This window comes from Dunckerocampus dactyliophorus, unplaced genomic scaffold (assembly GCF_027744805.1).
Source record: "Dunckerocampus dactyliophorus isolate RoL2022-P2 unplaced genomic scaffold, RoL_Ddac_1.1 HiC_scaffold_23, whole genome shotgun sequence".
Classification (NCBI taxonomy): domain Eukaryota; kingdom Metazoa; phylum Chordata; class Actinopteri; order Syngnathiformes; family Syngnathidae; genus Dunckerocampus; species Dunckerocampus dactyliophorus.
The window spans coordinates 390001-415938 of NW_026559859.1; the positions used below are offsets into that span (position 1 = coordinate 390001).

At 50.5% G+C, this 25938-nt stretch overlaps 63 non-coding genes across 63 annotated transcripts in view; all 63 read right to left on the minus strand.

Moving 5' to 3' along the window:
• The window catches only part of LOC129175504 (5S ribosomal RNA), a 119-nt gene extending 83 nt beyond the window's left edge, over positions 1-36 (minus strand). Inside the window, exon 1 of the ribosomal RNA XR_008568455.1 lies at positions 1-36. This exon is cut by the window's left edge and continues 83 nt beyond it. This is a non-coding gene — a ribosomal RNA (5S ribosomal RNA).
• Positions 37-331: 295 nt separating this feature from the next.
• Positions 332-450, minus strand: LOC129174992 (5S ribosomal RNA). Its single transcript, XR_008567963.1, has one exon. It is a non-coding gene; the product is annotated as a 5S ribosomal RNA (ribosomal RNA).
• A 300-nt stretch (positions 451-750) lies between these two features.
• On the minus strand, positions 751-869 carry LOC129175597 (5S ribosomal RNA). Its single transcript, XR_008568546.1, has one exon. It is a non-coding gene; the product is annotated as a 5S ribosomal RNA (ribosomal RNA).
• Positions 870-1169: 300 nt separating this feature from the next.
• LOC129175506 (5S ribosomal RNA) lies at positions 1170-1288 on the minus strand. The gene has a single exon (XR_008568457.1). It is a non-coding gene; the product is annotated as a 5S ribosomal RNA (ribosomal RNA).
• A 295-nt stretch (positions 1289-1583) lies between these two features.
• On the minus strand, positions 1584-1702 carry LOC129174993 (5S ribosomal RNA). The gene has a single exon (XR_008567964.1). It is a non-coding gene; the product is annotated as a 5S ribosomal RNA (ribosomal RNA).
• A 300-nt stretch (positions 1703-2002) lies between these two features.
• On the minus strand, positions 2003-2121 carry LOC129175598 (5S ribosomal RNA). The gene has a single exon (XR_008568547.1). It is a non-coding gene; the product is annotated as a 5S ribosomal RNA (ribosomal RNA).
• Positions 2122-2421: 300 nt separating this feature from the next.
• Positions 2422-2540, minus strand: LOC129174939 (5S ribosomal RNA). The gene has a single exon (XR_008567910.1). It is a non-coding gene; the product is annotated as a 5S ribosomal RNA (ribosomal RNA).
• A 295-nt stretch (positions 2541-2835) lies between these two features.
• On the minus strand, positions 2836-2954 carry LOC129174994 (5S ribosomal RNA). Its single transcript, XR_008567965.1, has one exon. It is a non-coding gene; the product is annotated as a 5S ribosomal RNA (ribosomal RNA).
• A 295-nt stretch (positions 2955-3249) lies between these two features.
• Positions 3250-3368, minus strand: LOC129174995 (5S ribosomal RNA). Its single transcript, XR_008567966.1, has one exon. It is a non-coding gene; the product is annotated as a 5S ribosomal RNA (ribosomal RNA).
• A 295-nt stretch (positions 3369-3663) lies between these two features.
• On the minus strand, positions 3664-3782 carry LOC129174996 (5S ribosomal RNA). The gene has a single exon (XR_008567967.1). It is a non-coding gene; the product is annotated as a 5S ribosomal RNA (ribosomal RNA).
• A 300-nt stretch (positions 3783-4082) lies between these two features.
• On the minus strand, positions 4083-4201 carry LOC129175599 (5S ribosomal RNA). The gene has a single exon (XR_008568548.1). It is a non-coding gene; the product is annotated as a 5S ribosomal RNA (ribosomal RNA).
• Positions 4202-4501: 300 nt separating this feature from the next.
• Positions 4502-4620, minus strand: LOC129175507 (5S ribosomal RNA). The gene has a single exon (XR_008568458.1). It is a non-coding gene; the product is annotated as a 5S ribosomal RNA (ribosomal RNA).
• A 295-nt stretch (positions 4621-4915) lies between these two features.
• On the minus strand, positions 4916-5034 carry LOC129174997 (5S ribosomal RNA). The gene has a single exon (XR_008567968.1). It is a non-coding gene; the product is annotated as a 5S ribosomal RNA (ribosomal RNA).
• Positions 5035-5334: 300 nt separating this feature from the next.
• On the minus strand, positions 5335-5453 carry LOC129175600 (5S ribosomal RNA). The gene has a single exon (XR_008568549.1). It is a non-coding gene; the product is annotated as a 5S ribosomal RNA (ribosomal RNA).
• Positions 5454-5753: 300 nt separating this feature from the next.
• LOC129175508 (5S ribosomal RNA) lies at positions 5754-5872 on the minus strand. The gene has a single exon (XR_008568459.1). It is a non-coding gene; the product is annotated as a 5S ribosomal RNA (ribosomal RNA).
• A 295-nt stretch (positions 5873-6167) lies between these two features.
• On the minus strand, positions 6168-6286 carry LOC129174998 (5S ribosomal RNA). The gene has a single exon (XR_008567969.1). It is a non-coding gene; the product is annotated as a 5S ribosomal RNA (ribosomal RNA).
• A 300-nt stretch (positions 6287-6586) lies between these two features.
• Positions 6587-6705, minus strand: LOC129174940 (5S ribosomal RNA). Its single transcript, XR_008567911.1, has one exon. It is a non-coding gene; the product is annotated as a 5S ribosomal RNA (ribosomal RNA).
• A 295-nt stretch (positions 6706-7000) lies between these two features.
• LOC129174999 (5S ribosomal RNA) lies at positions 7001-7119 on the minus strand. Its single transcript, XR_008567970.1, has one exon. It is a non-coding gene; the product is annotated as a 5S ribosomal RNA (ribosomal RNA).
• Positions 7120-7414: 295 nt separating this feature from the next.
• LOC129175000 (5S ribosomal RNA) lies at positions 7415-7533 on the minus strand. The gene has a single exon (XR_008567971.1). It is a non-coding gene; the product is annotated as a 5S ribosomal RNA (ribosomal RNA).
• Positions 7534-7833: 300 nt separating this feature from the next.
• On the minus strand, positions 7834-7952 carry LOC129175601 (5S ribosomal RNA). Its single transcript, XR_008568550.1, has one exon. It is a non-coding gene; the product is annotated as a 5S ribosomal RNA (ribosomal RNA).
• Positions 7953-8252: 300 nt separating this feature from the next.
• On the minus strand, positions 8253-8371 carry LOC129175509 (5S ribosomal RNA). The gene has a single exon (XR_008568460.1). It is a non-coding gene; the product is annotated as a 5S ribosomal RNA (ribosomal RNA).
• A 295-nt stretch (positions 8372-8666) lies between these two features.
• LOC129175002 (5S ribosomal RNA) lies at positions 8667-8785 on the minus strand. The gene has a single exon (XR_008567973.1). It is a non-coding gene; the product is annotated as a 5S ribosomal RNA (ribosomal RNA).
• Positions 8786-9085: 300 nt separating this feature from the next.
• Positions 9086-9204, minus strand: LOC129175602 (5S ribosomal RNA). Its single transcript, XR_008568551.1, has one exon. It is a non-coding gene; the product is annotated as a 5S ribosomal RNA (ribosomal RNA).
• A 300-nt stretch (positions 9205-9504) lies between these two features.
• Positions 9505-9623, minus strand: LOC129175510 (5S ribosomal RNA). Its single transcript, XR_008568461.1, has one exon. It is a non-coding gene; the product is annotated as a 5S ribosomal RNA (ribosomal RNA).
• A 295-nt stretch (positions 9624-9918) lies between these two features.
• Positions 9919-10037, minus strand: LOC129175003 (5S ribosomal RNA). Its single transcript, XR_008567974.1, has one exon. It is a non-coding gene; the product is annotated as a 5S ribosomal RNA (ribosomal RNA).
• Positions 10038-10337: 300 nt separating this feature from the next.
• Positions 10338-10456, minus strand: LOC129175603 (5S ribosomal RNA). Its single transcript, XR_008568552.1, has one exon. It is a non-coding gene; the product is annotated as a 5S ribosomal RNA (ribosomal RNA).
• Positions 10457-10756: 300 nt separating this feature from the next.
• Positions 10757-10875, minus strand: LOC129174941 (5S ribosomal RNA). The gene has a single exon (XR_008567912.1). It is a non-coding gene; the product is annotated as a 5S ribosomal RNA (ribosomal RNA).
• A 295-nt stretch (positions 10876-11170) lies between these two features.
• Positions 11171-11289, minus strand: LOC129175004 (5S ribosomal RNA). Its single transcript, XR_008567975.1, has one exon. It is a non-coding gene; the product is annotated as a 5S ribosomal RNA (ribosomal RNA).
• Positions 11290-11589: 300 nt separating this feature from the next.
• Positions 11590-11708, minus strand: LOC129175006 (5S ribosomal RNA). Its single transcript, XR_008567976.1, has one exon. It is a non-coding gene; the product is annotated as a 5S ribosomal RNA (ribosomal RNA).
• Positions 11709-12003: 295 nt separating this feature from the next.
• Positions 12004-12122, minus strand: LOC129175007 (5S ribosomal RNA). Its single transcript, XR_008567977.1, has one exon. It is a non-coding gene; the product is annotated as a 5S ribosomal RNA (ribosomal RNA).
• Positions 12123-12417: 295 nt separating this feature from the next.
• On the minus strand, positions 12418-12536 carry LOC129175511 (5S ribosomal RNA). Its single transcript, XR_008568462.1, has one exon. It is a non-coding gene; the product is annotated as a 5S ribosomal RNA (ribosomal RNA).
• Positions 12537-12831: 295 nt separating this feature from the next.
• On the minus strand, positions 12832-12950 carry LOC129175512 (5S ribosomal RNA). The gene has a single exon (XR_008568463.1). It is a non-coding gene; the product is annotated as a 5S ribosomal RNA (ribosomal RNA).
• A 300-nt stretch (positions 12951-13250) lies between these two features.
• On the minus strand, positions 13251-13369 carry LOC129175513 (5S ribosomal RNA). Its single transcript, XR_008568464.1, has one exon. It is a non-coding gene; the product is annotated as a 5S ribosomal RNA (ribosomal RNA).
• A 295-nt stretch (positions 13370-13664) lies between these two features.
• Positions 13665-13783, minus strand: LOC129175514 (5S ribosomal RNA). The gene has a single exon (XR_008568465.1). It is a non-coding gene; the product is annotated as a 5S ribosomal RNA (ribosomal RNA).
• A 300-nt stretch (positions 13784-14083) lies between these two features.
• On the minus strand, positions 14084-14202 carry LOC129175604 (5S ribosomal RNA). The gene has a single exon (XR_008568553.1). It is a non-coding gene; the product is annotated as a 5S ribosomal RNA (ribosomal RNA).
• A 300-nt stretch (positions 14203-14502) lies between these two features.
• On the minus strand, positions 14503-14621 carry LOC129175175 (5S ribosomal RNA). Its single transcript, XR_008568144.1, has one exon. It is a non-coding gene; the product is annotated as a 5S ribosomal RNA (ribosomal RNA).
• Positions 14622-14916: 295 nt separating this feature from the next.
• On the minus strand, positions 14917-15035 carry LOC129175008 (5S ribosomal RNA). The gene has a single exon (XR_008567978.1). It is a non-coding gene; the product is annotated as a 5S ribosomal RNA (ribosomal RNA).
• Positions 15036-15335: 300 nt separating this feature from the next.
• LOC129175515 (5S ribosomal RNA) lies at positions 15336-15454 on the minus strand. The gene has a single exon (XR_008568466.1). It is a non-coding gene; the product is annotated as a 5S ribosomal RNA (ribosomal RNA).
• Positions 15455-15749: 295 nt separating this feature from the next.
• Positions 15750-15868, minus strand: LOC129175009 (5S ribosomal RNA). Its single transcript, XR_008567979.1, has one exon. It is a non-coding gene; the product is annotated as a 5S ribosomal RNA (ribosomal RNA).
• A 295-nt stretch (positions 15869-16163) lies between these two features.
• LOC129175518 (5S ribosomal RNA) lies at positions 16164-16282 on the minus strand. Its single transcript, XR_008568468.1, has one exon. It is a non-coding gene; the product is annotated as a 5S ribosomal RNA (ribosomal RNA).
• Positions 16283-16582: 300 nt separating this feature from the next.
• On the minus strand, positions 16583-16701 carry LOC129175519 (5S ribosomal RNA). Its single transcript, XR_008568469.1, has one exon. It is a non-coding gene; the product is annotated as a 5S ribosomal RNA (ribosomal RNA).
• A 295-nt stretch (positions 16702-16996) lies between these two features.
• LOC129175520 (5S ribosomal RNA) lies at positions 16997-17115 on the minus strand. The gene has a single exon (XR_008568470.1). It is a non-coding gene; the product is annotated as a 5S ribosomal RNA (ribosomal RNA).
• Positions 17116-17415: 300 nt separating this feature from the next.
• Positions 17416-17534, minus strand: LOC129175605 (5S ribosomal RNA). The gene has a single exon (XR_008568554.1). It is a non-coding gene; the product is annotated as a 5S ribosomal RNA (ribosomal RNA).
• Positions 17535-17834: 300 nt separating this feature from the next.
• LOC129175176 (5S ribosomal RNA) lies at positions 17835-17953 on the minus strand. The gene has a single exon (XR_008568145.1). It is a non-coding gene; the product is annotated as a 5S ribosomal RNA (ribosomal RNA).
• Positions 17954-18248: 295 nt separating this feature from the next.
• Positions 18249-18367, minus strand: LOC129175010 (5S ribosomal RNA). Its single transcript, XR_008567980.1, has one exon. It is a non-coding gene; the product is annotated as a 5S ribosomal RNA (ribosomal RNA).
• Positions 18368-18667: 300 nt separating this feature from the next.
• Positions 18668-18786, minus strand: LOC129175521 (5S ribosomal RNA). Its single transcript, XR_008568471.1, has one exon. It is a non-coding gene; the product is annotated as a 5S ribosomal RNA (ribosomal RNA).
• A 295-nt stretch (positions 18787-19081) lies between these two features.
• On the minus strand, positions 19082-19200 carry LOC129175011 (5S ribosomal RNA). Its single transcript, XR_008567981.1, has one exon. It is a non-coding gene; the product is annotated as a 5S ribosomal RNA (ribosomal RNA).
• Positions 19201-19500: 300 nt separating this feature from the next.
• LOC129175606 (5S ribosomal RNA) lies at positions 19501-19619 on the minus strand. The gene has a single exon (XR_008568555.1). It is a non-coding gene; the product is annotated as a 5S ribosomal RNA (ribosomal RNA).
• A 300-nt stretch (positions 19620-19919) lies between these two features.
• Positions 19920-20038, minus strand: LOC129175177 (5S ribosomal RNA). Its single transcript, XR_008568146.1, has one exon. It is a non-coding gene; the product is annotated as a 5S ribosomal RNA (ribosomal RNA).
• A 295-nt stretch (positions 20039-20333) lies between these two features.
• LOC129175012 (5S ribosomal RNA) lies at positions 20334-20452 on the minus strand. Its single transcript, XR_008567982.1, has one exon. It is a non-coding gene; the product is annotated as a 5S ribosomal RNA (ribosomal RNA).
• Positions 20453-20752: 300 nt separating this feature from the next.
• On the minus strand, positions 20753-20871 carry LOC129175522 (5S ribosomal RNA). The gene has a single exon (XR_008568472.1). It is a non-coding gene; the product is annotated as a 5S ribosomal RNA (ribosomal RNA).
• Positions 20872-21166: 295 nt separating this feature from the next.
• Positions 21167-21285, minus strand: LOC129175014 (5S ribosomal RNA). The gene has a single exon (XR_008567984.1). It is a non-coding gene; the product is annotated as a 5S ribosomal RNA (ribosomal RNA).
• Positions 21286-21580: 295 nt separating this feature from the next.
• Positions 21581-21699, minus strand: LOC129175523 (5S ribosomal RNA). Its single transcript, XR_008568473.1, has one exon. It is a non-coding gene; the product is annotated as a 5S ribosomal RNA (ribosomal RNA).
• A 300-nt stretch (positions 21700-21999) lies between these two features.
• Positions 22000-22118, minus strand: LOC129175524 (5S ribosomal RNA). The gene has a single exon (XR_008568474.1). It is a non-coding gene; the product is annotated as a 5S ribosomal RNA (ribosomal RNA).
• Positions 22119-22413: 295 nt separating this feature from the next.
• Positions 22414-22532, minus strand: LOC129175525 (5S ribosomal RNA). Its single transcript, XR_008568475.1, has one exon. It is a non-coding gene; the product is annotated as a 5S ribosomal RNA (ribosomal RNA).
• Positions 22533-22832: 300 nt separating this feature from the next.
• LOC129175608 (5S ribosomal RNA) lies at positions 22833-22951 on the minus strand. The gene has a single exon (XR_008568557.1). It is a non-coding gene; the product is annotated as a 5S ribosomal RNA (ribosomal RNA).
• Positions 22952-23251: 300 nt separating this feature from the next.
• Positions 23252-23370, minus strand: LOC129175178 (5S ribosomal RNA). Its single transcript, XR_008568147.1, has one exon. It is a non-coding gene; the product is annotated as a 5S ribosomal RNA (ribosomal RNA).
• A 295-nt stretch (positions 23371-23665) lies between these two features.
• On the minus strand, positions 23666-23784 carry LOC129175015 (5S ribosomal RNA). The gene has a single exon (XR_008567985.1). It is a non-coding gene; the product is annotated as a 5S ribosomal RNA (ribosomal RNA).
• A 300-nt stretch (positions 23785-24084) lies between these two features.
• On the minus strand, positions 24085-24203 carry LOC129175526 (5S ribosomal RNA). The gene has a single exon (XR_008568476.1). It is a non-coding gene; the product is annotated as a 5S ribosomal RNA (ribosomal RNA).
• Positions 24204-24498: 295 nt separating this feature from the next.
• On the minus strand, positions 24499-24617 carry LOC129175016 (5S ribosomal RNA). Its single transcript, XR_008567986.1, has one exon. It is a non-coding gene; the product is annotated as a 5S ribosomal RNA (ribosomal RNA).
• A 295-nt stretch (positions 24618-24912) lies between these two features.
• On the minus strand, positions 24913-25031 carry LOC129175179 (5S ribosomal RNA). The gene has a single exon (XR_008568148.1). It is a non-coding gene; the product is annotated as a 5S ribosomal RNA (ribosomal RNA).
• A 295-nt stretch (positions 25032-25326) lies between these two features.
• LOC129175017 (5S ribosomal RNA) lies at positions 25327-25445 on the minus strand. Its single transcript, XR_008567987.1, has one exon. It is a non-coding gene; the product is annotated as a 5S ribosomal RNA (ribosomal RNA).
• Positions 25446-25745: 300 nt separating this feature from the next.
• On the minus strand, positions 25746-25864 carry LOC129175527 (5S ribosomal RNA). The gene has a single exon (XR_008568477.1). It is a non-coding gene; the product is annotated as a 5S ribosomal RNA (ribosomal RNA).
• Positions 25865-25938: the final 74 nt, after the last annotated feature.

The following is a 25938-nucleotide window of genomic DNA, read 5'->3' on the forward strand; positions in this document are numbered from 1 at the left end:
GAGATCGGGCGTTCTCAGGGTAGTATGGCCGTAAGCCGGAAAGCTCTCTGAAAACTTTCCTTTTAAAGACGACACTGGTCAAACTGCGCTTCTTCAAACGGTCTCGGATGTGTGTGCACACTTTGCTGCTCGTATGGTTTTTCTGGCTGTTTTGTGCCACCGGTCGCAGCCACAGCCAGCCTATAAGCCTGTTTGAACTTCACAGCAGACAGACAAATAGATGGATGTTCCTCACATGAGGGCAAAATAAATACTCTTCCTCCATTCAAAGTGATGGCGTTTTCCAAGAAGTGGGAAACAGCGCCCTCTGCTGAAAGCCAAGAGCCTAAAAAGCTTACAGCACCTGCTATTCCCAGGCGGTCTCCCATCCAAGTACTAACCAGGCCCGCCCCTGCTTAGCTTCCGAGATCGGACGAGATCGGGCGTTCTCAGGGTAGTATGGCCGTAAGCCGGAAAGCTCTCTGAAAACTTTCCTTTTAAAGACGACACTGGTCAAACTGCGCTTCTGCAAACGGTCTCGGATGTGTGTGCACACTTTGCTGCTCGTATGGTTTTTCTGGCTGTTTTGTGCCACCGGTCGCAGCCACAGCCAGCCTATAAGCCTGTTTGAACTTCACAGCAGAGAGACAAATACTGTAGATGGATGTTCCTCACATGAGGGCAAAATAAATACTCTTCCTCCATTCAAAGTGATGGCGTTTTCCAAGAAGTGGGAAACAGCGCCCTCTGCTGAAAGCCAAGAGCCTAAAAAGCTTACAGCACCTGGTATTCCCAGGCGGTCTCCCATCCAAGTACTAACCAGGCCCGCCCCTGCTTAGCTTCCGAGATCGGACGAGATCAGGCGTTCTCAGGGTAGTATGGCCGTAAGCCGGAAAGCTCTCTGAAAACTTTCCTTTTAAAGACGACACTGGTCAAACTGCGCTTCTGCAAACGGTCTCGGATGTGTGTGCACACTTTGCTGCTCGTATGGTTTTTCTGGCTGTTTTGTGCCACCGGTCGCAGCCACAGCCAGCCTATAAGCCTGTTTGAACTTCACAGCAGAGAGACAAATACTGTAGATGGATGTTCCTCACATGAGGGCAAAATAAATACTCTTCCTCCATTCAAAGTGATGGCGTTTTCCAAGAAGTGGGAAACAGCGCCCTCTGCTGAAAGCCAAGAGCCTAAAAAGCTTACAGCACCTGGTATTCCCAGGCGGTCTCCCATCCAAGTACTAACCAGGCCCGCCCCTGCTTAGCTTCCGAGATCGGACGAGATCGGGCGTTCTCAGGGTAGTATGGCCGTAAGCCGGAAAGCTCTCTGAAAACTTTCCTTTTAAAGACGACACTGGTCAAACTGCGCTTCTTCAAACGGTCTCGGATGTGTGTGCACACTTTGCTGCTCGTATGGTTTTTCTGGCTGTTTTGTGCCACCGGTCGCAGCCACAGCCAGCCTATAAGCCTGTTTGAACTTCACAGCAGACAGACAAATAGATGGATGTTCCTCACATGAGGGCAAAATAAATACTCTTCCTCCATTCAAAGTGATGGCGTTTTCCAAGAAGTGGGAAACAGCGCCCTCTGCTGAAAGCCAAGAGCCTAAAAAGCTTACAGCACCTGCTATTCCCAGGCGGTCTCCCATCCAAGTACTAACCAGGCCCGCCCCTGCTTAGCTTCCGAGATCGGACGAGATCGGGCGTTCTCAGGGTAGTATGGCCGTAAGCCGGAAAGCTCTCTGAAAACTTTCCTTTTAAAGACGACACTGGTCAAACTGCGCTTCTGCAAACGGTCTCGGATGTGTGTGCACACTTTGCTGCTCGTATGGTTTTTCTGGCTGTTTTGTGCCACCGGTCGCAGCCACAGCCAGCCTATAAGCCTGTTTGAACTTCACAGCAGAGAGACAAATACTGTAGATGGATGTTCCTCACATGAGGGCAAAATAAATACTCTTCCTCCATTCAAAGTGATGGCGTTTTCCAAGAAGTGGGAAACAGCGCCCTCTGCTGAAAGCCAAGAGCCTAAAAAGCTTACAGCACCTGGTATTCCCAGGCGGTCTCCCATCCAAGTACTAACCAGGCCCGCCCCTGCTTAGCTTCCGAGATCGGACGAGATCAGGCGTTCTCAGGGTAGTATGGCCGTAAGCCGGAAAGCTCTCTGAAAACTTTCCTTTTAAAGACGACACTGGTCAAACTGCGCTTCTGCAAACGGTCTCGGATGTGTGTGCACACTTTGCTGCTCGTATGGTTTTTCTGGCTGTTTTGTGCCACCGGTCGCAGCCACAGCCAGCCTATAAGCCTGTTTGAACTTCACAGCAGAGAGACAAATACTGTAGATGGATGTTCCTCACATGAGGGCAAAATAAATACTCTTCCTCCATTCAAAGTGATGGCGTTTTCCAAGAAGTGGGAAACAGCGCCCTCTGCTGAAAGCCAAGAGCCTAAAAAGCTTACAGCACCTGGTATTCCCAGGCGGTCTCCCATCCAAATACTAACCAGGCCCGCCCCTGCTTAGCTTCCGAGATCGGACGAGATCGGGCGTTCTCAGGGTAGTATGGCCGTAAGCCGGAAAGCTCTCTGAAAACTTTCCTTTTAAAGACGACACTGGTCAAACTGCGCTTCTTCAAACGGTCTCGGATGTGTGTGCACACTTTGCTGCTCGTATGGTTTTTCTGGCTGTTTTGTGCCACCGGTCGCAGCCACAGCCAGCCTATAAGCCTGTTTGAACTTCACAGCAGACAGACAAATAGATGGATGTTCCTCACATGAGGGCAAAATAAATACTCTTCCTCCATTCAAAGTGATGGCGTTTTCCAAGAAGTGGGAAACAGCGCCCTCTGCTGAAAGCCAAGAGCCTAAAAAGCTTACAGCACCTGCTATTCCCAGGCGGTCTCCCATCCAAGTACTAACCAGGCCCGCCCCTGCTTAGCTTCCGAGATCGGACGAGATCGGGCGTTCTCAGGGTAGTATGGCCGTAAGCCGGAAAGCTCTCTGAAAACTTTCCTTTTAAAGACGACACTGGTCAAACTGCGCTTCTGCAAACGGTCTCGGATGTGTGTGCACACTTTGCTGCTCGTATGGTTTTTCTGGCTGTTTTGTGCCACCGGTCGCAGCCACAGCCAGCCTATAAGCCTGTTTGAACTTCACAGCAGAGAGACAAATAGATGGATGTTCCTCACATGAGGGCAAAATAAATACTCTTCCTCCATTCAAAGTGATGGCGTTTTCCAAGAAGTGGGAAACAGCGCCCTCTGCTGAAAGCCAAGAGCCTAAAAAGCTTACAGCACCTGCTATTCCCAGGCGGTCTCCCATCCAAGTACTAACCAGGCCCGCCCCTGCTTAGCTTCCGAGATCGGACGAGATCGGGCGTTCTCAGGGTAGTATGGCCGTAAGCCGGAAAGCTCTCTGAAAACTTTCCTTTTAAAGACGACACTGGTCAAACTGCGCTTCTGCAAACGGTCTCGGATGTGTGTGCACACTTTGCTGCTCGTATGGTTTTTCTGGCTGTTTTGTGCCACCGGTCGCAGCCACAGCCAGCCTATAAGCCTGTTTGAACTTCACAGCAGAGAGACAAATAGATGGATGTTCCTCACATGAGGGCAAAATAAATACTCTTCCTCCATTCAAAGTGATGGCGTTTTCCAAGAAGTGGGAAACAGCGCCCTCTGCTGAAAGCCAAGAGCCTAAAAAGCTTACAGCACCTGCTATTCCCAGGCGGTCTCCCATCCAAGTACTAACCAGGCCCGCCCCTGCTTAGCTTCCGAGATCGGACGAGATCGGGCGTTCTCAGGGTAGTATGGCCGTAAGCCGGAAAGCTCTCTGAAAACTTTCCTTTTAAAGACGACACTGGTCAAACTGCGCTTCTGCAAACGGTCTCGGATGTGTGTGCACACTTTGCTGCTCGTATGGTTTTTCTGGCTGTTTTGTGCCACCGGTCGCAGCCACAGCCAGCCTATAAGCCTGTTTGAACTTCACAGCAGAGAGACAAATACTGTAGATGGATGTTCCTCACATGAGGGCAAAATAAATACTCTTCCTCCATTCAAAGTGATGGCGTTTTCCAAGAAGTGGGAAACAGCGCCCTCTGCTGAAAGCCAAGAGCCTAAAAAGCTTACAGCACCTGGTATTCCCAGGCGGTCTCCCATCCAAGTACTAACCAGGCCCGCCCCTGCTTAGCTTCCGAGATCGGACGAGATCAGGCGTTCTCAGGGTAGTATGGCCGTAAGCCGGAAAGCTCTCTGAAAACTTTCCTTTTAAAGACGACACTGGTCAAACTGCGCTTCTGCAAACGGTCTCGGATGTGTGTGCACACTTTGCTGCTCGTATGGTTTTTCTGGCTGTTTTGTGCCACCGGTCGCAGCCACAGCCAGCCTATAAGCCTGTTTGAACTTCACAGCAGAGAGACAAATACTGTAGATGGATGTTCCTCACATGAGGGCAAAATAAATACTCTTCCTCCATTCAAAGTGATGGCGTTTTCCAAGAAGTGGGAAACAGCGCCCTCTGCTGAAAGCCAAGAGCCTAAAAAGCTTACAGCACCTGGTATTCCCAGGCGGTCTCCCATCCAAGTACTAACCAGGCCCGCCCCTGCTTAGCTTCCGAGATCGGACGAGATCGGGCGTTCTCAGGGTAGTATGGCCGTAAGCCGGAAAGCTCTCTGAAAACTTTCCTTTTAAAGACGACACTGGTCAAACTGCGCTTCTTCAAACGGTCTCGGATGTGTGTGCACACTTTGCTGCTCGTATGGTTTTTCTGGCTGTTTTGTGCCACCGGTCGCAGCCACAGCCAGCCTATAAGCCTGTTTGAACTTCACAGCAGACAGACAAATAGATGGATGTTCCTCACATGAGGGCAAAATAAATACTCTTCCTCCATTCAAAGTGATGGCGTTTTCCAAGAAGTGGGAAACAGCGCCCTCTGCTGAAAGCCAAGAGCCTAAAAAGCTTACAGCACCTGCTATTCCCAGGCGGTCTCCCATCCAAGTACTAACCAGGCCCGCCCCTGCTTAGCTTCCGAGATCGGACGAGATCGGGCGTTCTCAGGGTAGTATGGCCGTAAGCCGGAAAGCTCTCTGAAAACTTTCCTTTTAAAGACGACACTGGTCAAACTGCGCTTCTGCAAACGGTCTCGGATGTGTGTGCACACTTTGCTGCTCGTATGGTTTTTCTGGCTGTTTTGTGCCACCGGTCGCAGCCACAGCCAGCCTATAAGCCTGTTTGAACTTCACAGCAGAGAGACAAATACTGTAGATGGATGTTCCTCACATGAGGGCAAAATAAATACTCTTCCTCCATTCAAAGTGATGGCGTTTTCCAAGAAGTGGGAAACAGCGCCCTCTGCTGAAAGCCAAGAGCCTAAAAAGCTTACAGCACCTGGTATTCCCAGGCGGTCTCCCATCCAAGTACTAACCAGGCCCGCCCCTGCTTAGCTTCCGAGATCGGACGAGATCAGGCGTTCTCAGGGTAGTATGGCCGTAAGCCGGAAAGCTCTCTGAAAACTTTCCTTTTAAAGACGACACTGGTCAAACTGCGCTTCTGCAAACGGTCTCGGATGTGTGTGCACACTTTGCTGCTCGTATGGTTTTTCTGGCTGTTTTGTGCCACCGGTCGCAGCCACAGCCAGCCTATAAGCCTGTTTGAACTTCACAGCAGAGAGACAAATACTGTAGATGGATGTTCCTCACATGAGGGCAAAATAAATACTCTTCCTCCATTCAAAGTGATGGCGTTTTCCAAGAAGTGGGAAACAGCGCCCTCTGCTGAAAGCCAAGAGCCTAAAAAGCTTACAGCACCTGGTATTCCCAGGCGGTCTCCCATCCAAGTACTAACCAGGCCCGCCCCTGCTTAGCTTCCGAGATCGGACGAGATCGGGCGTTCTCAGGGTAGTATGGCCGTAAGCCGGAAAGCTCTCTGAAAACTTTCCTTTTAAAGACGACACTGGTCAAACTGCGCTTCTTCAAACGGTCTCGGATGTGTGTGCACACTTTGCTGCTCGTATGGTTTTTCTGGCTGTTTTGTGCCACCGGTCGCAGCCACAGCCAGCCTATAAGCCTGTTTGAACTTCACAGCAGACAGACAAATAGATGGATGTTCCTCACATGAGGGCAAAATAAATACTCTTCCTCCATTCAAAGTGATGGCGTTTTCCAAGAAGTGGGAAACAGCGCCCTCTGCTGAAAGCCAAGAGCCTAAAAAGCTTACAGCACCTGCTATTCCCAGGCGGTCTCCCATCCAAGTACTAACCAGGCCCGCCCCTGCTTAGCTTCCGAGATCGGACGAGATCGGGCGTTCTCAGGGTAGTATGGCCGTAAGCCGGAAAGCTCTCTGAAAACTTTCCTTTTAAAGACGACACTGGTCAAACTGCGCTTCTGCAAACGGTCTCGGATGTGTGTGCACACTTTGCTGCTCGTATGGTTTTTCTGGCTGTTTTGTGCCACCGGTCGCAGCCACAGCCAGCCTATAAGCCTGTTTGAACTTCACAGCAGAGAGACAAATACTGTAGATGGATGTTCCTCACATGAGGGCAAAATAAATACTCTTCCTCCATTCAAAGTGATGGCGTTTTCCAAGAAGTGGGAAACAGCGCCCTCTGCTGAAAGCCAAGAGCCTAAAAAGCTTACAGCACCTGGTATTCCCAGGCGGTCTCCCATCCAAATACTAACCAGGCCCGCCCCTGCTTAGCTTCCGAGATCGGACGAGATCGGGCGTTCTCAGGGTAGTATGGCCGTAAGCCGGAAAGCTCTCTGAAAACTTTCCTTTTAAAGACGACACTGGTCAAACTGCGCTTCTTCAAACGGTCTCGGATGTGTGTGCACACTTTGCTGCTCGTATGGTTTTTCTGGCTGTTTTGTGCCACCGGTCGCAGCCACAGCCAGCCTATAAGCCTGTTTGAACTTCACAGCAGACAGACAAATAGATGGATGTTCCTCACATGAGGGCAAAATAAATACTCTTCCTCCATTCAAAGTGATGGCGTTTTCCAAGAAGTGGGAAACAGCGCCCTCTGCTGAAAGCCAAGAGCCTAAAAAGCTTACAGCACCTGCTATTCCCAGGCGGTCTCCCATCCAAGTACTAACCAGGCCCGCCCCTGCTTAGCTTCCGAGATCGGACGAGATCGGGCGTTCTCAGGGTAGTATGGCCGTAAGCCGGAAAGCTCTCTGAAAACTTTCCTTTTAAAGACGACACTGGTCAAACTGCGCTTCTGCAAACGGTCTCGGATGTGTGTGCACACTTTGCTGCTCGTATGGTTTTTCTGGCTGTTTTGTGCCACCGGTCGCAGCCACAGCCAGCCTATAAGCCTGTTTGAACTTCACAGCAGAGAGACAAATAGATGGATGTTCCTCACATGAGGGCAAAATAAATACTCTTCCTCCATTCAAAGTGATGGCGTTTTCCAAGAAGTGGGAAACAGCGCCCTCTGCTGAAAGCCAAGAGCCTAAAAAGCTTACAGCACCTGCTATTCCCAGGCGGTCTCCCATCCAAGTACTAACCAGGCCCGCCCCTGCTTAGCTTCCGAGATCGGACGAGATCGGGCGTTCTCAGGGTAGTATGGCCGTAAGCCGGAAAGCTCTCTGAAAACTTTCCTTTTAAAGACGACACTGGTCAAACTGCGCTTCTGCAAACGGTCTCGGATGTGTGTGCACACTTTGCTGCTCGTATGGTTTTTCTGGCTGTTTTGTGCCACCGGTCGCAGCCACAGCCAGCCTATAAGCCTGTTTGAACTTCACAGCAGAGAGACAAATACTGTAGATGGATGTTCCTCACATGAGGGCAAAATAAATACTCTTCCTCCATTCAAAGTGATGGCGTTTTCCAAGAAGTGGGAAACAGCGCCCTCTGCTGAAAGCCAAGAGCCTAAAAAGCTTACAGCACCTGGTATTCCCAGGCGGTCTCCCATCCAAGTACTAACCAGGCCCGCCCCTGCTTAGCTTCCGAGATCGGACGAGATCAGGCGTTCTCAGGGTAGTATGGCCGTAAGCCGGAAAGCTCTCTGAAAACTTTCCTTTTAAAGACGACACTGGTCAAACTGCGCTTCTGCAAACGGTCTCGGATGTGTGTGCACACTTTGCTGCTCGTATGGTTTTTCTGGCTGTTTTGTGCCACCGGTCGCAGCCACAGCCAGCCTATAAGCCTGTTTGAACTTCACAGCAGAGAGACAAATACTGTAGATGGATGTTCCTCACATGAGGGCAAAATAAATACTCTTCCTCCATTCAAAGTGATGGCGTTTTCCAAGAAGTGGGAAACAGCGCCCTCTGCTGAAAGCCAAGAGCCTAAAAAGCTTACAGCACCTGGTATTCCCAGGCGGTCTCCCATCCAAGTACTAACCAGGCCCGCCCCTGCTTAGCTTCCGAGATCGGACGAGATCGGGCGTTCTCAGGGTAGTATGGCCGTAAGCCGGAAAGCTCTCTGAAAACTTTCCTTTTAAAGACGACACTGGTCAAACTGCGCTTCTTCAAACGGTCTCGGATGTGTGTGCACACTTTGCTGCTCGTATGGTTTTTCTGGCTGTTTTGTGCCACCGGTCGCAGCCACAGCCAGCCTATAAGCCTGTTTGAACTTCACAGCAGACAGACAAATAGATGGATGTTCCTCACATGAGGGCAAAATAAATACTCTTCCTCCATTCAAAGTGATGGCGTTTTCCAAGAAGTGGGAAACAGCGCCCTCTGCTGAAAGCCAAGAGCCTAAAAAGCTTACAGCACCTGCTATTCCCAGGCGGTCTCCCATCCAAGTACTAACCAGGCCCGCCCCTGCTTAGCTTCCGAGATCGGACGAGATCGGGCGTTCTCAGGGTAGTATGGCCGTAAGCCGGAAAGCTCTCTGAAAACTTTCCTTTTAAAGACGACACTGGTCAAACTGCGCTTCTGCAAACGGTCTCGGATGTGTGTGCACACTTTGCTGCTCGTATGGTTTTTCTGGCTGTTTTGTGCCACCGGTCGCAGCCACAGCCAGCCTATAAGCCTGTTTGAACTTCACAGCAGAGAGACAAATACTGTAGATGGATGTTCCTCACATGAGGGCAAAATAAATACTCTTCCTCCATTCAAAGTGATGGCGTTTTCCAAGAAGTGGGAAACAGCGCCCTCTGCTGAAAGCCAAGAGCCTAAAAAGCTTACAGCACCTGGTATTCCCAGGCGGTCTCCCATCCAAGTACTAACCAGGCCCGCCCCTGCTTAGCTTCCGAGATCGGACGAGATCAGGCGTTCTCAGGGTAGTATGGCCGTAAGCCGGAAAGCTCTCTGAAAACTTTCCTTTTAAAGACGACACTGGTCAAACTGCGCTTCTGCAAACGGTCTCGGATGTGTGTGCACACTTTGCTGCTCGTATGGTTTTTCTGGCTGTTTTGTGCCACCGGTCGCAGCCACAGCCAGCCTATAAGCCTGTTTGAACTTCACAGCAGAGAGACAAATACTGTAGATGGATGTTCCTCACATGAGGGCAAAATAAATACTCTTCCTCCATTCAAAGTGATGGCGTTTTCCAAGAAGTGGGAAACAGCGCCCTCTGCTGAAAGCCAAGAGCCTAAAAAGCTTACAGCACCTGGTATTCCCAGGCGGTCTCCCATCCAAGTACTAACCAGGCCCGCCCCTGCTTAGCTTCCGAGATCGGACGAGATCGGGCGTTCTCAGGGTAGTATGGCCGTAAGCCGGAAAGCTCTCTGAAAACTTTCCTTTTAAAGACGACACTGGTCAAACTGCGCTTCTTCAAACGGTCTCGGATGTGTGTGCACACTTTGCTGCTCGTATGGTTTTTCTGGCTGTTTTGTGCCACCGGTCGCAGCCACAGCCAGCCTATAAGCCTGTTTGAACTTCACAGCAGACAGACAAATAGATGGATGTTCCTCACATGAGGGCAAAATAAATACTCTTCCTCCATTCAAAGTGATGGCGTTTTCCAAGAAGTGGGAAACAGCGCCCTCTGCTGAAAGCCAAGAGCCTAAAAAGCTTACAGCACCTGCTATTCCCAGGCGGTCTCCCATCCAAGTACTAACCAGGCCCGCCCCTGCTTAGCTTCCGAGATCGGACGAGATCGGGCGTTCTCAGGGTAGTATGGCCGTAAGCCGGAAAGCTCTCTGAAAACTTTCCTTTTAAAGACGACACTGGTCAAACTGCGCTTCTGCAAACGGTCTCGGATGTGTGTGCACACTTTGCTGCTCGTATGGTTTTTCTGGCTGTTTTGTGCCACCGGTCGCAGCCACAGCCAGCCTATAAGCCTGTTTGAACTTCACAGCAGAGAGACAAATACTGTAGATGGATGTTCCTCACATGAGGGCAAAATAAATACTCTTCCTCCATTCAAAGTGATGGCGTTTTCCAAGAAGTGGGAAACAGCGCCCTCTGCTGAAAGCCAAGAGCCTAAAAAGCTTACAGCACCTGGTATTCCCAGGCGGTCTCCCATCCAAGTACTAACCAGGCCCGCCCCTGCTTAGCTTCCGAGATCGGACGAGATCAGGCGTTCTCAGGGTAGTATGGCCGTAAGCCGGAAAGCTCTCTGAAAACTTTCCTTTTAAAGACGACACTGGTCAAACTGCGCTTCTGCAAACGGTCTCGGATGTGTGTGCACACTTTGCTGCTCGTATGGTTTTTCTGGCTGTTTTGTGCCACCGGTCGCAGCCACAGCCAGCCTATAAGCCTGTTTGAACTTCACAGCAGAGAGACAAATACTGTAGATGGATGTTCCTCACATGAGGGCAAAATAAATACTCTTCCTCCATTCAAAGTGATGGCGTTTTCCAAGAAGTGGGAAACAGCGCCCTCTGCTGAAAGCCAAGAGCCTAAAAAGCTTACAGCACCTGGTATTCCCAGGCGGTCTCCCATCCAAATACTAACCAGGCCCGCCCCTGCTTAGCTTCCGAGATCGGACGAGATCGGGCGTTCTCAGGGTAGTATGGCCGTAAGCCGGAAAGCTCTCTGAAAACTTTCCTTTTAAAGACGACACTGGTCAAACTGCGCTTCTTCAAACGGTCTCGGATGTGTGTGCACACTTTGCTGCTCGTATGGTTTTTCTGGCTGTTTTGTGCCACCGGTCGCAGCCACAGCCAGCCTATAAGCCTGTTTGAACTTCACAGCAGACAGACAAATAGATGGATGTTCCTCACATGAGGGCAAAATAAATACTCTTCCTCCATTCAAAGTGATGGCGTTTTCCAAGAAGTGGGAAACAGCGCCCTCTGCTGAAAGCCAAGAGCCTAAAAAGCTTACAGCACCTGCTATTCCCAGGCGGTCTCCCATCCAAGTACTAACCAGGCCCGCCCCTGCTTAGCTTCCGAGATCGGACGAGATCGGGCGTTCTCAGGGTAGTATGGCCGTAAGCCGGAAAGCTCTCTGAAAACTTTCCTTTTAAAGACGACACTGGTCAAACTGCGCTTCTGCAAACGGTCTCGGATGTGTGTGCACACTTTGCTGCTCGTATGGTTTTTCTGGCTGTTTTGTGCCACCGGTCGCAGCCACAGCCAGCCTATAAGCCTGTTTGAACTTCACAGCAGAGAGACAAATACTGTAGATGGATGTTCCTCACATGAGGGCAAAATAAATACTCTTCCTCCATTCAAAGTGATGGCGTTTTCCAAGAAGTGGGAAACAGCGCCCTCTGCTGAAAGCCAAGAGCCTAAAAAGCTTACAGCACCTGCTATTCCCAGGCGGTCTCCCATCCAAGTACTAACCAGGCCCGCCCCTGCTTAGCTTCCGAGATCGGACGAGATCGGGCGTTCTCAGGGTAGTATGGCCGTAAGCCGGAAAGCTCTCTGAAAACTTTCCTTTTAAAGACGACACTGGTCAAACTGCGCTTCTTCAAACGGTCTCGGATGTGTGTGCACACTTTGCTGCTCGTATGGTTTTTCTGGCTGTTTTGTGCCACCGGTCGCAGCCACAGCCAGCCTATAAGCCTGTTTGAACTTCACAGCAGAGAGACAAATAGATGGATGTTCCTCACATGAGGGCAAAATAAATACTCTTCCTCCATTCAAAGTGATGGCGTTTTCCAAGAAGTGGGAAACAGCGCCCTCTGCTGAAAGCCAAGAGCCTAAAAAGCTTACAGCACCTGCTATTCCCAGGCGGTCTCCCATCCAAGTACTAACCAGGCCCGCCCCTGCTTAGCTTCCGAGATCGGACGAGATCGGGCGTTCTCAGGGTAGTATGGCCGTAAGCCGGAAAGCTCTCTGAAAACTTTCCTTTTAAAGACGACACTGGTCAAACTGCGCTTCTGCAAACGGTCTCGGATGTGTGTGCACACTTTGCTGCTCGTATGGTTTTTCTGGCTGTTTTGTGCCACCGGTCGCAGCCACAGCCAGCCTATAAGCCTGTTTGAACTTCACAGCAGAGAGACAAATAGATGGATGTTCCTCACATGAGGGCAAAATAAATACTCTTCCTCCATTCAAAGTGATGGCGTTTTCCAAGAAGTGGGAAACAGCGCCCTCTGCTGAAAGCCAAGAGCCTAAAAAGCTTACAGCACCTGGTATTCCCAGGCGGTCTCCCATCCAAGTACTAACCAGGCCCGCCCCTGCTTAGCTTCCGAGATCGGACGAGATCGGGCGTTCTCAGGGTAGTATGGCCGTAAGCCGGAAAGCTCTCTGAAAACTTTCCTTTTAAAGACGACACTGGTCAAACTGCGCTTCTGCAAACGGTCTCGGATGTGTGTGCACACTTTGCTGCTCGTATGGTTTTTCTGGCTGTTTTGTGCCACCGGTCGCAGCCACAGCCAGCCTATAAGCCTGTTTGAACTTCACAGCAGAGAGACAAATAGATGGATGTTCCTCACATGAGGGCAAAATAAATACTCTTCCTCCATTCAAAGTGATGGCGTTTTCCAAGAAGTGGGAAACAGCGCCCTCTGCTGAAAGCCAAGAGCCTAAAAAGCTTACAGCACCTGGTATTCCCAGGCGGTCTCCCATCCAAGTACTAACCAGGCCCGCCCCTGCTTAGCTTCCGAGATCGGACGAGATCGGGCGTTCTCAGGGTAGTATGGCCGTAAGCCGGAAAGCTCTCTGAAAACTTTCCTTTTAAAGACGACACTGGTCAAACTGCGCTTCTGCAAACGGTCTCGGATGTGTGTGCACACTTTGCTGCTCGTATGGTTTTTCTGGCTGTTTTGTGCCACCGGTCGCAGCCACAGCCAGCCTATAAGCCTGTTTGAACTTCACAGCAGAGAGACAAATACTGTAGATGGATGTTCCTCACATGAGGGCAAAATAAATACTCTTCCTCCATTCAAAGTGATGGCGTTTTCCAAGAAGTGGGAAACAGCGCCCTCTGCTGAAAGCCAAGAGCCTAAAAAGCTTACAGCACCTGGTATTCCCAGGCGGTCTCCCATCCAAGTACTAACCAGGCCCGCCCCTGCTTAGCTTCCGAGATCGGACGAGATCGGGCGTTCTCAGGGTAGTATGGCCGTAAGCCGGAAAGCTCTTTGAAAACTTTCCTTTTAAAGACGACACTGGTCAAACTGCGCTTCTGCAAACGGTCTCGGATGTGTGTGCACACTTTGCTGCTCGTATGGTTTTTCTGGCTGTTTTGTGCCACCGGTCGCAGCCACAGCCAGCCTATAAGCCTGTTTGAACTTCACAGCAGAGAGACAAATAGATGGATGTTCCTCACATGAGGGCAAAATAAATACTCTTCCTCCATTCAAAGTGATGGCGTTTTCCAAGAAGTGGGAAACAGCGCCCTCTGCTGAAAGCCAAGAGCCTAAAAAGCTTACAGCACCTGGTATTCCCAGGCGGTCTCCCATCCAAGTACTAACCAGGCCCGCCCCTGCTTAGCTTCCGAGATCGGACGAGATCGGGCGTTCTCAGGGTAGTATGGCCGTAAGCCGGAAAGCTCTCTGAAAACTTTCCTTTTAAAGACGACACTGGTCAAACTGCGCTTCTGCAAACGGTCTCGGATGTGTGTGCACACTTTGCTGCTCGTATGGTTTTTCTGGCTGTTTTGTGCCACCGGTCGCAGCCACAGCCAGCCTATAAGCCTGTTTGAACTTCACAGCAGAGAGACAAATACTGTAGATGGATGTTCCTCACATGAGGGCAAAATAAATACTCTTCCTCCATTCAAAGTGATGGCGTTTTCCAAGAAGTGGGAAACAGCGCCCTCTGCTGAAAGCCAAGAGCCTAAAAAGCTTACAGCACCTGGTATTCCCAGGCGGTCTCCCATCCAAGTACTAACCAGGCCCGCCCCTGCTTAGCTTCCGAGATCGGACGAGATCAGGCGTTCTCAGGGTAGTATGGCCGTAAGCCGGAAAGCTCTCTGAAAACTTTCCTTTTAAAGACGACACTGGTCAAACTGCGCTTCTGCAAACGGTCTCGGATGTGTGTGCACACTTTGCTGCTCGTATGGTTTTTCTGGCTGTTTTGTGCCACCGGTCGCAGCCACAGCCAGCCTATAAGCCTGTTTGAACTTCACAGCAGAGAGACAAATACTGTAGATGGATGTTCCTCACATGAGGGCAAAATAAATACTCTTCCTCCATTCAAAGTGATGGCGTTTTCCAAGAAGTGGGAAACAGCGCCCTCTGCTGAAAGCCAAGAGCCTAAAAAGCTTACAGCACCTGGTATTCCCAGGCGGTCTCCAATCCAAGTACTAACCAGGCCCGCCCCTGCTTAGCTTCCGAGATCGGACGAGATCGGGCGTTCTCAGGGTAGTATGGCCGTAAGCCGGAAAGCTCTCTGAAAACTTTCCTTTTAAAGACGACACTGGTCAAACTGCGCTTCTTCAAACGGTCTCGGATGTGTGTGCACATTTTGCTGCTCGTATGGTTTTTCTGGCTGTTTTGTGCCACCGGTCGCAGCCACAGCCAGCCTATAAGCCTGTTTGAACTTCACAGCAGAGAGACAAATAGATGGATGTTCCTCACATGAGGGCAAAATAAATACTCTTCCTCCATTCAAAGTGATGGCGTTTTCCAAGAAGTGGGAAACAGCGCCCTCTGCTGAAAGCCAAGAGCCTAAAAAGCTTACAGCACCTGCTATTCCCAGGCGGTCTCCCATCCAAGTACTAACCAGGCCCGCCCCTGCTTAGCTTCCGAGATCGGACGAGATCGGGCGTTCTCAGGGTAGTATGGCCGTAAGCCAGAAAGCTCTCTGAAAACTTTCCTTTTAAAGACGACACTGGTCAAACTGCGCTTCTGCAAACGGTCTCGGATGTGTGTGCACACTTTGCTGCTCGTATGGTTTTTCTGGCTGTTTTGTGCCACCGGTCGCAGCCACAGCCAGCCTATAAGCCTGTTTGAACTTCACAGCAGAGAGACAAATACTGTAGATGGATGTTCCTCACATGAGGGCAAAATAAATACTCTTCCTCCATTCAAAGTGATGGCGTTTTCCAAGAAGTGGGAAACAGCGCCCTCTGCTGAAAGCCAAGAGCCTAAAAAGCTTACAGCACCTGGTATTCCCAGGCGGTCTCCCATCCAAGTACTAACCAGGCCCGCCCCTGCTTAGCTTCCGAGATCGGACGAGATCGGGCGTTCTCAGGGTAGTATGGCCGTAAGCCGGAAAGCTCTCTGAAAACTTTCCTTTTAAAGACGACACTGGTCAAACTGCGCTTCTTCAAACGGTCTCGGATGTGTGTGCACACTTTGCTGCTCGTATGGTTTTTCTGGCTGTTTTGTGCCACCGGTCGCAGCCACAGCCAGCCTATAAGCCTGTTTGAACTTCACAGCAGAGAGACAAATAGATGGATGTTCCTCACATGAGGGCAAAATAAATACTCTTCCTCCATTCAAAGTGATGGCGTTTTCCAAGAAGTGGGAAACAGCGCCCTCTGCTGAAAGCCAAGAGCCTAAAAAGCTTACAGCACCTGCTATTCCCAGGCGGTCTCCCATCCAAGTACTAACCAGGCCCGCCCCTGCTTAGCTTCCGAGATCGGACGAGATCGGGCGTTCTCAGGGTAGTATGGCCGTAAGCCGGAAAGCTCTCTGAAAACTTTCCTTTTAAAGACGACACTGGTCAAACTGCGCTTCTGCAAACGGTCTCGGATGTGTGTGCACACTTTGCTGCTCGTATGGTTTTTCTGGCTGTTTTGTGCCACCGGTCGCAGCCACAGCCAGCCTATAAGCCTGTTTGAACTTCACAGCAGAGAGACAAATAGATGGATGTTCCTCACATGAGGGCAAAATAAATACTCTTCCTCCATTCAAAGTGATGGCGTTTTCCAAGAAGTGGGAAACAGCGCCCTCTGCTGAAAGCCAAGAGCCTAAAAAGCTTACAGCACCTGGTATTCCCAGGCGGTCTCCCATCCAAGTACTAACCAGGCCCGCCCCTGCTTAGCTTCCGAGATCGGACGAGATCGGGCGTTCTCAGGGTAGTATGGCCGTAAGCCGGAAAGCTCTCTGAAAACTTTCCTTTTAAAGACGACACTGGTCAAACTGCGCTTCTGCAAACGGTCTCGGATGTGTGTGCACACTTTGCTGCTCGTATGGTTTTTCTGGCTGTTTTGTGCCACCGGTCGCAGCCACAGCCAGCCTATAAGCCTGTTTGAACTTCACAGCAGAGAGACAAATACTGTAGATGGATGTTCCTCACATGAGGGCAAAATAAATACTCTTCCTCCATTCAAAGTGATGGCGTTTTCCAAGAAGTGGGAAACAGCGCCCTCTGCTGAAAGCCAAGAGCCTAAAAAGCTTACAGCACCTGGTATTCCCAGGCGGTCTCCCATCCAAGTACTAACCAGGCCCGCCCCTGCTTAGCTTCCGAGATCGGACGAGATCGGGCGTTCTCAGGGTAGTATGGCCGTAAGCCGGAAAGCTCTTTGAAAACTTTCCTTTTAAAGACGACACTGGTCAAACTGCGCTTCTGCAAACGGTCTCGGATGTGTGTGCACACTTTGCTGCTCGTATGGTTTTTCTGGCTGTTTTGTGCCACCGGTCGCAGCCACAGCCAGCCTATAAGCCTGTTTGAACTTCACAGCAGAGAGACAAATAGATGGATGTTCCTCACATGAGGGCAAAATAAATACTCTTCCTCCATTCAAAGTGATGGCGTTTTCCAAGAAGTGGGAAACAGCGCCCTCTGCTGAAAGCCAAGAGCCTAAAAAGCTTACAGCACCTGGTATTCCCAGGCGGTCTCCCATCCAAGTACTAACCAGGCCCGCCCCTGCTTAGCTTCCGAGATCGGACGAGATCGGGCGTTCTCAGGGTAGTATGGCCGTAAGCCGGAAAGCTCTCTGAAAACTTTCCTTTTAAAGACGACACTGGTCAAACTGCGCTTCTGCAAACGGTCTCGGATGTGTGTGCACACTTTGCTGCTCGTATGGTTTTTCTGGCTGTTTTGTGCCACCGGTCGCAGCCACAGCCAGCCTATAAGCCTGTTTGAACTTCACAGCAGAGAGACAAATACTGTAGATGGATGTTCCTCACATGAGGGCAAAATAAATACTCTTCCTCCATTCAAAGTGATGGCGTTTTCCAAGAAGTGGGAAACAGCGCCCTCTGCTGAAAGCCAAGAGCCTAAAAAGCTTACAGCACCTGGTATTCCCAGGCGGTCTCCCATCCAAGTACTAACCAGGCCCGCCCCTGCTTAGCTTCCGAGATCGGACGAGATCAGGCGTTCTCAGGGTAGTATGGCCGTAAGCCGGAAAGCTCTCTGAAAACTTTCCTTTTAAAGACGACACTGGTCAAACTGCGCTTCTGCAAACGGTCTCGGATGTGTGTGCACACTTTGCTGCTCGTATGGTTTTTCTGGCTGTTTTGTGCCACCGGTCGCAGCCACAGCCAGCCTATAAGCCTGTTTGAACTTCACAGCAGAGAGACAAATACTGTAGATGGATGTTCCTCACATGAGGGCAAAATAAATACTCTTCCTCCATTCAAAGTGATGGCGTTTTCCAAGAAGTGGGAAACAGCGCCCTCTGCTGAAAGCCAAGAGCCTAAAAAGCTTACAGCACCTGGTATTCCCAGGCGGTCTCCAATCCAAGTACTAACCAGGCCCGCCCCTGCTTAGCTTCCGAGATCGGACGAGATCGGGCGTTCTCAGGGTAGTATGGCCGTAAGCCGGAAAGCTCTCTGAAAACTTTCCTTTTAAAGACGACACTGGTCAAACTGCGCTTCTTCAAACGGTCTCGGATGTGTGTGCACATTTTGCTGCTCGTATGGTTTTTCTGGCTGTTTTGTGCCACCGGTCGCAGCCACAGCCAGCCTATAAGCCTGTTTGAACTTCACAGCAGAGAGACAAATAGATGGATGTTCCTCACATGAGGGCAAAATAAATACTCTTCCTCCATTCAAAGTGATGGCGTTTTCCAAGAAGTGGGAAACAGCGCCCTCTGCTGAAAGCCAAGAGCCTAAAAAGCTTACAGCACCTGCTATTCCCAGGCGGTCTCCCATCCAAGTACTAACCAGGCCCGCCCCTGCTTAGCTTCCGAGATCGGACGAGATCGGGCGTTCTCAGGGTAGTATGGCCGTAAGCCAGAAAGCTCTCTGAAAACTTTCCTTTTAAAGACGACACTGGTCAAACTGCGCTTCTGCAAACGGTCTCGGATGTGTGTGCACACTTTGCTGCTCGTATGGTTTTTCTGGCTGTTTTGTGCCACCGGTCGCAGCCACAGCCAGCCTATAAGCCTGTTTGAACTTCACAGCAGAGAGACAAATACTGTAGATGGATGTTCCTCACATGAGGGCAAAATAAATACTCTTCCTCCATTCAAAGTGATGGCGTTTTCCAAGAAGTGGGAAACAGCGCCCTCTGCTGAAAGCCAAGAGCCTAAAAAGCTTACAGCACCTGGTATTCCCAGGCGGTCTCCCATCCAAGTACTAACCAGGCCCGCCCCTGCTTAGCTTCCGAGATCGGACGAGATCGGGCGTTCTCAGGGTAGTATGGCCGTAAGCCGGAAAGCTCTCTGAAAACTTTCCTTTTAAAGACGACACTGGTCAAACTGCGCTTCTTCAAACGGTCTCGGATGTGTGTGCACACTTTGCTGCTCGTATGGTTTTTCTGGCTGTTTTGTGCCACCGGTCGCAGCCACAGCCAGCCTATAAGCCTGTTTGAACTTCACAGCAGAGAGACAAATAGATGGATGTTCCTCACATGAGGGCAAAATAAATACTCTTCCTCCATTCAAAGTGATGGCGTTTTCCAAGAAGTGGGAAACAGCGCCCTCTGCTGAAAGCCAAGAGCCTAAAAAGCTTACAGCACCTGCTATTCCCAGGCGGTCTCCCATCCAAGTACTAACCAGGCCCGCCCCTGCTTAGCTTCCGAGATCGGACGAGATCGGGCGTTCTCAGGGTAGTATGGCCGTAAGCCGGAAAGCTCTCTGAAAACTTTCCTTTTAAAGACGACACTGGTCAAACTGCGCTTCTGCAAACGGTCTCGGATGTGTGTGCACACTTTGCTGCTCGTATGGTTTTTCTGGCTGTTTTGTGCCACCGGTCGCAGCCACAGCCAGCCTATAAGCCTGTTTGAACTTCACAGCAGAGAGACAAATACTGTAGATGGATGTTCCTCACATGAGGGCAAAATAAATACTCTTCCTCCATTCAAAGTGATGGCGTTTTCCAAGAAGTGGGAAACAGCGCCCTCTGCTGAAAGCCAAGAGCCTAAAAAGCTTACAGCACCTGGTATTCCCAGGCGGTCTCCCATCCAAGTACTAACCAGGCCCGCCCCTGCTTAGCTTCCGAGATCGGACGAGATCAGGCGTTCTCAGGGTAGTATGGCCGTAAGCCGGAAAGCTCTCTGAAAACTTTCCTTTTAAAGACGACACTGGTCAAACTGCGCTTCTGCAAACGGTCTCGGATGTGTGTGCACACTTTGCTGCTCGTATGGTTTTTCTGGCTGTTTTGTGCCACCGGTCGCAGCCACAGCCAGCCTATAAGCCTGTTTGAACTTCACAGCAGAGAGACAAATACTGTAGATGGATGTTCCTCACATGAGGGCAAAATAAATACTCTTCCTCCATTCAAAGTGATGGCGTTTTCCAAGAAGTGGGAAACAGCGCCCTCTGCTGAAAGCCAAGAGCCTAAAAAGCTTACAGCACCTGGTATTCCCAGGCGGTCTCCAATCCAAGTACTAACCAGGCCCGCCCCTGCTTAGCTTCCGAGATCGGACGAGATCGGGCGTTCTCAGGGTAGTATGGCCGTAAGCCGGAAAGCTCTCTGAAAACTTTCCTTTTAAAGACGACACTGGTCAAACTGCGCTTCTTCAAACGGTCTCGGATGTGTGTGCACATTTTGCTGCTCGTATGGTTTTTCTGGCTGTTTTGTGCCACCGGTCGCAGCCACAGCCAGCCTATAAGCCTGTTTGAACTTCACAGCAGAGAGACAAATAGATGGATGTTCCTCACATGAGGGCAAAATAAATACTCTTCCTCCATTCAAAGTGATGGCGTTTTCCAAGAAGTGGGAAACAGCGCCCTCTGCTGAAAGCCAAGAGCCTAAAAAGCTTACAGCACCTGCTATTCCCAGGCGGTCTCCCATCCAAGTACTAACCAGGCCCGCCCCTGCTTAGCTTCCGAGATCGGACGAGATCGGGCGTTCTCAGGGTAGTATGGCCGTAAGCCAGAAAGCTCTCTGAAAACTTTCCTTTTAAAGACGACACTGGTCAAACTGCGCTTCTGCAAACGGTCTCGGATGTGTGTGCACACTTTGCTGCTCGTATGGTTTTTCTGGCTGTTTTGTGCCACCGGTCGCAGCCACAGCCAGCCTATAAGCCTGTTTGAACTTCACAGCAGAGAGACAAATACTGTAGATGGATGTTCCTCACATGAGGGCAAAATAAATACTCTTCCTCCATTCAAAGTGATGGCGTTTTCCAAGAAGTGGGAAACAGCGCCCTCTGCTGAAAGCCAAGAGCCTAAAAAGCTTACAGCACCTGGTATTCCCAGGCGGTCTCCCATCCAAGTACTAACCAGGCCCGCCCCTGCTTAGCTTCCGAGATCGGACGAGATCGGGCGTTCTCAGGGTAGTATGGCCGTAAGCCGGAAAGCTCTCTGAAAACTTTCCTTTTAAAGACGACACTGGTCAAACTGCGCTTCTTCAAACGGTCTCGGATGTGTGTGCACACTTTGCTGCTCGTATGGTTTTTCTGGCTGTTTTGTGCCACCGGTCGCAGCCACAGCCAGCCTATAAGCCTGTTTGAACTTCACAGCAGAGAGACAAATAGATGGATGTTCCTCACATGAGGGCAAAATAAATACTCTTCCTCCATTCAAAGTGATGGCGTTTTCCAAGAAGTGGGAAACAGCGCCCTCTGCTGAAAGCCAAGAGCCTAAAAAGCTTACAGCACCTGCTATTCCCAGGCGGTCTCCCATCCAAGTACTAACCAGGCCCGCCCCTGCTTAGCTTCCGAGATCGGACGAGATCGGGCGTTCTCAGGGTAGTATGGCCGTAAGCCGGAAAGCTCTCTGAAAACTTTCCTTTTAAAGACGACACTGGTCAAACTGCGCTTCTGCAAACGGTCTCGGATGTGTGTGCACACTTTGCTGCTCGTATGGTTTTTCTGGCTGTTTTGTGCCACCGGTCGCAGCCACAGCCAGCCTATAAGCCTGTTTGAACTTCACAGCAGAGAGACAAATAGATGGATGTTCCTCACATGAGGGCAAAATAAATACTCTTCCTCCATTCAAAGTGATGGCGTTTTCCAAGAAGTGGGAAACAGCGCCCTCTGCTGAAAGCCAAGAGCCTAAAAAGCTTACAGCACCTGGTATTCCCAGGCGGTCTCCCATCCAAGTACTAACCAGGCCCGCCCCTGCTTAGCTTCCGAGATCGGACGAGATCGGGCGTTCTCAGGGTAGTATGGCCGTAAGCCGGAAAGCTCTCTGAAAACTTTCCTTTTAAAGACGACACTGGTCAAACTGCGCTTCTGCAAACGGTCTCGGATGTGTGTGCACACTTTGCTGCTCGTATGGTTTTTCTGGCTGTTTTGTGCCACCGGTCGCAGCCACAGCCAGCCTATAAGCCTGTTTGAACTTCACAGCAGAGAGACAAATACTGTAGATGGATGTTCCTCACATGAGGGCAAAATAAATACTCTTCCTCCATTCAAAGTGATGGCGTTTTCCAAGAAGTGGGAAACAGCGCCCTCTGCTGAAAGCCAAGAGCCTAAAAAGCTTACAGCACCTGGTATTCCCAGGCGGTCTCCCATCCAAGTACTAACCAGGCCCGCCCCTGCTTAGCTTCCGAGATCGGACGAGATCGGGCGTTCTCAGGGTAGTATGGCCGTAAGCCGGAAAGCTCTTTGAAAACTTTCCTTTTAAAGACGACACTGGTCAAACTGCGCTTCTGCAAACGGTCTCGGATGTGTGTGCACACTTTGCTGCTCGTATGGTTTTTCTGGCTGTTTTGTGCCACCGGTCGCAGCCACAGCCAGCCTATAAGCCTGTTTGAACTTCACAGCAGAGAGACAAATAGATGGATGTTCCTCACATGAGGGCAAAATAAATACTCTTCCTCCATTCAAAGTGATGGCGTTTTCCAAGAAGTGGGAAACAGCGCCCTCTGCTGAAAGCCAAGAGCCTAAAAAGCTTACAGCACCTGGTATTCCCAGGCGGTCTCCCATCCAAGTACTAACCAGGCCCGCCCCTGCTTAGCTTCCGAGATCGGACGAGATCGGGCGTTCTCAGGGTAGTATGGCCGTAAGCCGGAAAGCTCTCTGAAAACTTTCCTTTTAAAGACGACACTGGTCAAACTGCGCTTCTGCAAACGGTCTCGGATGTGTGTGCACACTTTGCTGCTCGTATGGTTTTTCTGGCTGTTTTGTGCCACCGGTCGCAGCCACAGCCAGCCTATAAGCCTGTTTGAACTTCACAGCAGAGAGACAAATACTGTAGATGGATGTTCCTCACATGAGGGCAAAATAAATACTCTTCCTCCATTCAAAGTGATGGCGTTTTCCAAGAAGTGGGAAACAGCGCCCTCTGCTGAAAGCCAAGAGCCTAAAAAGCTTACAGCACCTGGTATTCCCAGGCGGTCTCCCATCCAAGTACTAACCAGGCCCGCCCCTGCTTAGCTTCCGAGATCGGACGAGATCAGGCGTTCTCAGGGTAGTATGGCCGTAAGCCGGAAAGCTCTCTGAAAACTTTCCTTTTAAAGACGACACTGGTCAAACTGCGCTTCTGCAAACGGTCTCGGATGTGTGTGCACACTTTGCTGCTCGTATGGTTTTTCTGGCTGTTTTGTGCCACCGGTCGCAGCCACAGCCAGCCTATAAGCCTGTTTGAACTTCACAGCAGAGAGACAAATACTGTAGATGGATGTTCCTCACATGAGGGCAAAATAAATACTCTTCCTCCATTCAAAGTGATGGCGTTTTCCAAGAAGTGGGAAACAGCGCCCTCTGCTGAAAGCCAAGAGCCTAAAAAGCTTACAGCACCTGGTATTCCCAGGCGGTCTCCAATCCAAGTACTAACCAGGCCCGCCCCTGCTTAGCTTCCGAGATCGGACGAGATCGGGCGTTCTCAGGGTAGTATGGCCGTAAGCCGGAAAGCTCTCTGAAAACTTTCCTTTTAAAGACGACACTGGTCAAACTGCGCTTCTTCAAACGGTCTCGGATGTGTGTGCACATTTTGCTGCTCGTATGGTTTTTCTGGCTGTTTTGTGCCACCGGTCGCAGCCACAGCCAGCCTATAAGCCTGTTTGAACTTCACAGCAGAGAGACAAATAGATGGATGTTCCTCACATGAGGGCAAAATAAATACTCTTCCTCCATTCAAAGTGATGGCGTTTTCCAAGAAGTGGGAAACAGCGCCCTCTGCTGAAAGCCAAGAGCCTAAAAAGCTTACAGCACCTGCTATTCCCAGGCGGTCTCCCATCCAAGTACTAACCAGGCCCGCCCCTGCTTAGCTTCCGAGATCGGACGAGATCGGGCGTTCTCAGGGTAGTATGGCCGTAAGCCAGAAAGCTCTCTGAAAACTTTCCTTTTAAAGACGACACTGGTCAAACTGCGCTTCTGCAAACGGTCTCGGATGTGTGTGCACACTTTGCTGCTCGTATGGTTTTTCTGGCTGTTTTGTGCCACCGGTCGCAGCCACAGCCAGCCTATAAGCCTGTTTGAACTTCACAGCAGAGAGACAAATACTGTAGATGGATGTTCCTCACATGAGGGCAAAATAAATACTCTTCCTCCATTCAAAGTGATGGCGTTTTCCAAGAAGTGGGAAACAGCGCCCTCTGCTGAAAGCCAAGAGCCTAAAAAGCTTACAGCACCTGGTATTCCCAGGCGGTCTCCCATCCAAGTACTAACCAGGCCCGCCCCTGCTTAGCTTCCGAGATCGGACGAGATCGGGCGTTCTCAGGGTAGTATGGCCGTAAGCCGGAAAGCTCTCTGAAAACTTTCCTTTTAAAGACGACACTGGTCAAACTGCGCTTCTTCAAACGGTCTCGGATGTGTGTGCACACTTTGCTGCTCGTATGGTTTTTCTGGCTGTTTTGTGCCACCGGTCGCAGCCACAGCCAGCCTATAAGCCTGTTTGAACTTCACAGCAGAGAGACAAATAGATGGATGTTCCTCACATGAGGGCAAAATAAATACTCTTCCTCCATTCAAAGTGATGGCGTTTTCCAAGAAGTGGGAAACAGCGCCCTCTGCTGAAAGCCAAGAGCCTAAAAAGCTTACAGCACCTGCTATTCCCAGGCGGTCTCCCATCCAAGTACTAACCAGGCCCGCCCCTGCTTAGCTTCCGAGATCGGACGAGATCGGGCGTTCTCAGGGTAGTATGGCCGTAAGCCGGAAAGCTCTCTGAAAACTTTCCTTTTAAAGACGACACTGGTCAAACTGCGCTTCTGCAAACGGTCTCGGATGTGTGTGCACACTTTGCTGCTCGTATGGTTTTTCTGGCTGTTTTGTGCCACCGGTCGCAGCCACAGCCAGCCTATAAGCCTGTTTGAACTTCACAGCAGAGAGACAAATAGATGGATGTTCCTCACATGAGGGCAAAATAAATACTCTTCCTCCATTCAAAGTGATGGCGTTTTCCAAGAAGTGGGAAACAGCGCCCTCTGCTGAAAGCCAAGAGCCTAAAAAGCTTACAGCACCTGGTATTCCCAGGCGGTCTCCAATCCAAGTACTAACCAGGCCCGCCCCTGCTTAGCTTCCGAGATCGGACGAGATCGGGCGTTCTCAGGGTAGTATGGCCGTAAGCCGGAAAGCTCTCTGAAAACTTTCCTTTTAAAGACGACACTGGTCAAACTGCGCTTCTTCAAACGGTCTCGGATGTGTGTGCACATTTTGCTGCTCGTATGGTTTTTCTGGCTGTTTTGTGCCACCGGTCGCAGCCACAGCCAGCCTATAAGCCTGTTTGAACTTCACAGCAGAGAGACAAATAGATGGATGTTCCTCACATGAGGGCAAAATAAATACTCTTCCTCCATTCAAAGTGATGGCGTTTTCCAAGAAGTGGGAAACAGCGCCCTCTGCTGAAAGCCAAGAGCCTAAAAAGCTTACAGCACCTGCTATTCCCAGGCGGTCTCCCATCCAAGTACTAACCAGGCCCGCCCCTGCTTAGCTTCCGAGATCGGACGAGATCGGGCGTTCTCAGGGTAGTATGGCCGTAAGCCAGAAAGCTCTCTGAAAACTTTCCTTTTAAAGACGACACTGGTCAAACTGCGCTTCTGCAAACGGTCTCGGATGTGTGTGCACACTTTGCTGCTCGTATGGTTTTTCTGGCTGTTTTGTGCCACCGGTCGCAGCCACAGCCAGCCTATAAGCCTGTTTGAACTTCACAGCAGAGAGACAAATACTGTAGATGGATGTTCCTCACATGAGGGCAAAATAAATACTCTTCCTCCATTCAAAGTGATGGCGTTTTCCAAGAAGTGGGAAACAGCGCCCTCTGCTGAAAGCCAAGAGCCTAAAAAGCTTACAGCACCTGGTATTCCCAGGCGGTCTCCCATCCAAGTACTAACCAGGCCCGCCCCTGCTTAGCTTCCGAGATCGGACGAGATCGGGCGTTCTCAGGGTAGTATGGCCGTAAGCCGGAAAGCTCTCTGAAAACTTTCCTTTTAAAGACGACACTGGTCAAACTGCGCTTCTTCAAACGGTCTCGGATG